This window comes from Aplysia californica, unplaced genomic scaffold (genome assembly GCF_000002075.1).
Source record: "Aplysia californica isolate F4 #8 unplaced genomic scaffold, AplCal3.0 scaffold00001, whole genome shotgun sequence".
Classification (NCBI taxonomy): Eukaryota; Metazoa; Mollusca; class Gastropoda; order Aplysiida; family Aplysiidae; genus Aplysia; species Aplysia californica.
The window spans coordinates 3797490-3803818 of NW_004797271.1; positions in this window are offsets into that span (position 1 = coordinate 3797490).

A 6329-nucleotide genomic window follows, 5' to 3' on the forward strand; every position below is an offset into this window, starting at 1 on the left:
CTGACCGACACTTGTTTTCCCCACGCATCGCACTCACACCTGAGCTCTCCCCCTAAACTTACATCACTCACTGGGTGGGTAAGGCGTACACGTTCGCTCCAGGCGGGATCACATTGAACCATGAACTCTTCCTTAACCATTGCAGCAGTTCTCTCTACTCCCGAATTTGCAAGACAGACTGAATTTTAATTGGTGTGTTCACAACGTAATGGGGTGTAACGACAAAGGTGCTTGGGGGGACAAGGTCAGAGATGGAAAGCTATAAATTTTCAACAGGTAAAGGGGAGGGGCAACTGGATAGAAGCGTGGATCTTGAGACTCATAATAGGATAATAAGTGAAAATGGCACGCTTCATCCCACTATGCACTGTGATAGGTCATCAACGTTAACCACTCTTTGCTCGCTATATGCCATAAACCCACCAAGGGGTCTCGTCAGTTCATTTTAAGAGTGGAGGGAGACCATTTTACCGATTGTGAGCCTTAACATGGGTCACCGTAGATTCTTCCCTGGTTGGTTAAGATCCCGGTTCGCCAAAGATCCCGCATTTCCTTGCTCCCGAGCACCGGGATCTTAGGCGGAAACTACTGTATCTTACCAAAGAATGGTAGATACGGACTACCTTTTCGTTTTTGCCTCTCATTGCAATTTTATGAGAGATAATATGACTTGCATCTTAGTTCAACTTTTTGTACAGAACATATGAGAAGTCACAAAGTAGAACAGATGTGAGTCAATAATCTTTGTGCAGAATAATTTGTAAAATTCTAAAGAATATTTAATCCTGCTATGAACTATGCTGTGATGATGTGTGAAAAACTCGTCAATAAATGTAGCAAACCCAATTGATGCATGTGTTGAGCTGTTGTCTCCTTGATAGCAACATTGCCATGACAGTAGAAAAAAGAAAAGGCTTCAGATGGGAAAAAAACCCAATAATGCCTATGTAATAACAGCTAACTAGTAGTGTCAGAGATGGGCAATTTTGACCCTGGTAATACAGGTAGAAGTACACAGAACAATAAAACGCTCAATACAACTTACGGAACAACATTTTTAACTAAAGACAAACTTAAAGAAATTTTGCCTCAGGCAGTAAGTATGAGACAAAACATTCTCATGTTTATCTGCTGACACATTCGATTGTGAAGGCCGTTGCCATGGAAACGGTGGCCATTTTGAAAATTGGATAGAAATTTTTGTCTCCACCCTTTCTAGTTTTTTTTTAACTTTTTAAAATTCTGTAACTTGCAAAATGTCACAAATAAATAGGTTCTTGCGGCTGGCTATTTTGATACTATAGGCCTACTAAGAAAGTATCCAAAATTGTTCTCAAAGTTGGGGATATGGAATTTGATCTTTAAAAAATATTTTTGGTATGGAAAAAAAATTGTAAAAAGAATTCTAAAGCAAGATGTAAAAAACTACAAGCCCACTACAAGTACAAACCATTTCTCTCTAACTACATGCCAAGTTTCAAGTCTCTGTGTTGGAAAATTTAAAAATGGTGGAGTAAAAATAACGGCATATATGCAAGCAAAAAGCGGTGAAAACGTGTGTTTTGAGAAAAACAAGGTTAAACTTTAAACATCGAACATGTTAGTACACAACATAGAACCCAACTGAATTCTGTTAATGTTAATCGCTCAGTGACAAGTGTCAATATAATCTAGACGGAATGAGGGATCGGAAAATATCAAAAGTTAAAAGATTGCTCAGAGTGAGTAAAAAAAGCTGGGGTGCTACACCCGACCCGCGAGTCCATTTAAGCTCTCGTCACCATTGTATACACTAATTTCTATGAATAATAAACAACAGCTTCCTCAACATAATCTGCATGAGGCTAACTCTGATTAGACACAGATATATTCACAAATCCTTTACAACTTGTGTACCGTATAAGTAGTAGTGTTTAGTAAAGTGGAACAGATTGCCCATGGAACTAAGACAAACAAGAACACTTGATAGCTTCAAAAGACCTCTTAAGCATTTTCTGTTCCTACAGGCCTATCCTTCATAATAAGCTTTTAGTTATTTTTATTATAGATGTTCTGTGCCTATGTCTGAATGAAAATTGTGTGTGTGTGTGTGTGTGTGTGTGTGTGTGTGTGTGTGTGTGTGTGTGTGTGTGTGTGTGTGTGTGTGCATAATATTGCATGAGAAGAAAGGAAGTAGTCAGAAAGATTTTGATTGGGTATTCCAATGTAGCGCATTGAGCTACTTTTTTTTTGGAAATGCGCTAGATAAATGTTGTATATTATTAAAATTATTATTAAAGTGTTACAAAAAATAGGAGCGGTACTTATATAGTAGTGTCGGTGGTCTAGTGGTTTGGCTACCGGACTTGAAATCGTGAGGTTGAGAATTCGGGGTTCGAGCCTAAGGCCTGACGTTGTGTCCTCAAGGGAGACACTTCACACAAATTTTTCTCACTTCACCCAGATGGGAATGGTTACCTGGCCATAGACAGGAAAAGATCTTGTCAGTGTGTTAGTTTTTTAATGCCTATAAATTATAAAATGACAGCTTGATATGTTATGCTTCCCAGAAAGTTGAGATTGTTTCAGAATGCTATCAAGTCTGCTGGGGCAATAATAGATTGTAAAGGAAAGGATCTTGTCAGTGTGTTAGTTTTTTAGTGCCTATAAAATGACAGCTTGACATGTCATGCTTCCCAGAGAAAGTTGAAATTGTTTCAGAATGCTATCAGGTCTGCTGGGGCAATAATAGATTGTAAAACTAAAACACAAGAAAAGATCTTGTCAGTGTGTTAGTTTTTTAGTTCCTATAAAATGACAGCTTGACATTTTATGCTTCCCAGAGAAAGTTGAAATTGTTTCAGAATGCTATCAGTAGTATCAGGTCTGCAAGGGTAATAATAGATTGTAAAACACATAGAGCTTGCTGTTGAGTGGGAATTTGTATTCAAAAGCTATCCTTAATATAACCAGTACAAGGTGAATCTGAATAGATGTACTCTCTTCCCTCCTACAAGGAATACAAGACAGCTATAATGTCAATATCCTATAGACGCTCAAGACTATAATACAGAATCAAATGCTAACAACCAGTGAGAAATGGAGAAAAAAAACATACAATAAATTTATATAGCTTCCACTCCAGACAAATGTCTTTATCAACAACTGTTCATTCCTATACTTATCTTGGAACTGAGAAAACAAGGTTTACAATTCTGCATCTTTACATCCGGCACAAATTTAAACTGCTTGACATATTTACGTTCTTGCTACGTATGCATATTTTTATAGAAAATACTCCTGAAATGACACCGTTGAAATAATCTCGGTCCATCTACATAGTGTTCAGCTCTAGACCCTCACACACAAACACTCAGGATCTTTTTGACAATCCTACTCTACCTGATACACAAGTCGATCATGACCACTCACAAGCTAAATCTCGACTTCTGCCAAAACAAGAACTCCTTTTTTTTTAAAGAAAACCATTTATGAATCTCTTCACTAGAATCCTTTCAGTGATGTTAGCGTCCATGGATAACAGCTCAAGCCAGGTGAATGACCTTGTCTTAGAGAACTAGATCAGCTCTCTGTGTCAGCCACAGCCAACTGAACTGTTTTTCCATAGACATTTTTGCAGGATTCATCTAATAAATTTTAACATAAAAGACACTCTTAAGAACAGAAAGGATTGGACAAAATCTCCCATTCAAATCCATTGCCACAACACATGTAGTTTCATGACAACACTACATTGACAAAACTTCCAACAATTCTAGCAAACTCTAAAAATATCAAAAACAAACTACTTGCTCATGCTCTAGAAAAACAAGAGAATATTGGGTACAACTGAAAACAAGACAACATATCCACAAGACCAACCAGATGAGAGAAATAAATAAACGGACAGAATCATGGCCTGCAATAAACAATGTCAATACAGTCTCCTATCATTATCATTCCCAGCAAAAACCAAGATGAAGACTGCGGCAGAAGACTATAGTGCGGTCAAAAATTCATGACGCAATTTATTGTCAAATATTTCTATAAAACATACACTTTTCACTTTTAGTTTAGTTTTAGTAGAGGTTTTACAGCGCTCGCAACTGCATAAGGTCATATGAGCGCCAGGAGATTAGAGGTGTTACAAGAGAGTAACAAACATAAAAAAGAAGAAGGGGAGATAAGGACGATATTTGTTTTATAGGAAAGAAGAAGCAAACCACACCAGAGCACCCGCCAACCACCCACCTTTCCACTTTTGCACACTGCCTTGTATCAATTTGTCTTAATAGATCAACATTTTTGTAAACACCTGTTAGCTGTATTCTATTAAAAAAATTAATTTATTTTTTTTTTAATACTAATTTTAAAAAGTGGGTGGTTTCTACAGATTTTACAAGGTTTACAGCTGGGGCAATATCGCTTTTAAAAGAAAGTCCATAATTTTTTCCTAATCGTGACACTATCTTTATTGAATGCATGTTTTGAGAACCTTTAGTGCAAACAATGTGTTCATTATAAAATCAATTTCGTGTAACAAGTTTTTCCACTAAAAAGCACCATAGAGGTGAGCTGTGACGTAGGCCATATATATGCCTCTATGCAAAATGTGTGTGAGAAGCGGGAAGTGCTGTGAACAATCCCTTTTTCCGCATGAAAGAGGATTATAGTATTTTATATAAATTTATGAAGAAAAGTTTTTTAATATAGCCTCTTTTTTTTTCGTAAAAGTTTTATGGCGCTTGCAAAAATAAGGTCACATAAGTGCCGAAGATAAGGTGTTACAAGGGAGTAACAAACACAAAAAAAAAAGAAGGAAGGGAGATAAAGACGATAGATGTTTGATAGGAAAGAAGGAGCAAACCACACCAAAGCACTTAATCTAGCCTCAATTGTTGTGGAAATATATTATTAAGTTAAGACAAATTAATACAATTTATACAAACAGCTGTGCAAAGTATGGATGACATTGATTCATCCATTAAAGAGATATATTTGAGGATAAGTTGTGGAATGAATTTTCGACCGCAGTATAAGAACTAGTAAAAAGACTGATCTGTGATAGTTTCTATCCACACTCTTGCTAACAAGTATGATGTGCAACTTTACAAAAAGCGTTCTATTAAAACCAGTTGCCAACAAGCAAGATGGCATAATTGGCATAATTGGCACAACAAGCCTGCGTAAAACCAAAGATAGCCCAAATGTTACACAGACAAAAAACATGGCAGCGCTCTATGTGTACAACTTTGTACAAGGGGCGTGATCACTATCAAGGGAGGCAATACTGTTAATGTCAACAATATATCTTGCTTGTCTCCCTTGTTCTTTTATTCCCTGCCCCCCACATTGCCACTAATAATAAACAAAAAATTTAGCATCGAGGGAAAAAGAAGTAGTTATGTTTTTCCAAGGACATCTGTATGTTTATATTTTACTCACGTAAACATAAGTTATTTGCATTCATATTTTTTATTTTTTAAAACATTTTTGCCAGTGCTTTTTTAAGAATTTGGAGGTTCTTTCCCCTTTTTCACTGTAGGATGGTTTCAGTCAAAGAGTAGCAAACTGACACAAACATGGTCAATTTAGTTTTATGGCTGTTGTAACAAAATGAGATCATATAAATGCTGAAGATTAGGTGTTACCAGACAGTAACAAACAGAAAAAAGAAGGAGGAGAGTCTACTATAAGGATGATAGATGTTTGAAAGGAAAGAAGTAAGGAGTAAATCACACCAGAGCACCCACCAAGCACCCACGTGGTCAGTATAAACTATTTGTACTGACCAAAACAGTAAGATAGCTGTAGAAATAACAGGAACAAACACCAGCAGTTCTAAACAACCAAACTGTAGGCTCCCTGTTCGCGTTTATGGTGAATTGATTCAATACAAGCAAAATTTTGTTTTGAACAGATCAGCAGAACAGCAGCACTAAGGAAAAGAACAAGAAACCAAAGCACATTTTTGTTTTTGTAGTAGAGGGTTTTACGCCACTCGCAACTGCATAAGGTCAAATGAGCGCCAAGGGGTGGGTGTCAACAGAGAAGTCCATACAGGGAATCAGACTTAAACTGCTCACCTCTCTAGCTTCAACAGCACAAGGTCTGCTTCAACTATCAAGGCACCCCAAAATAGCAGGTCACAAGAGTGTGACAAACATACAAAAGAAGTAGAGGAAAATGACAATAGTAAGGATCAGGAAAGAAAAAGCAGCAGTTCCCTGTTGTAGATTAGGCACAGTTATGAGCGTGACATGAGTCAGCCCATTTACAATTCTACTATGCTTGAAAGAGAAATGTCCCCCCTTTGGGAATGGCCTAGTCAGTGGCACTGCCCGGGGGGG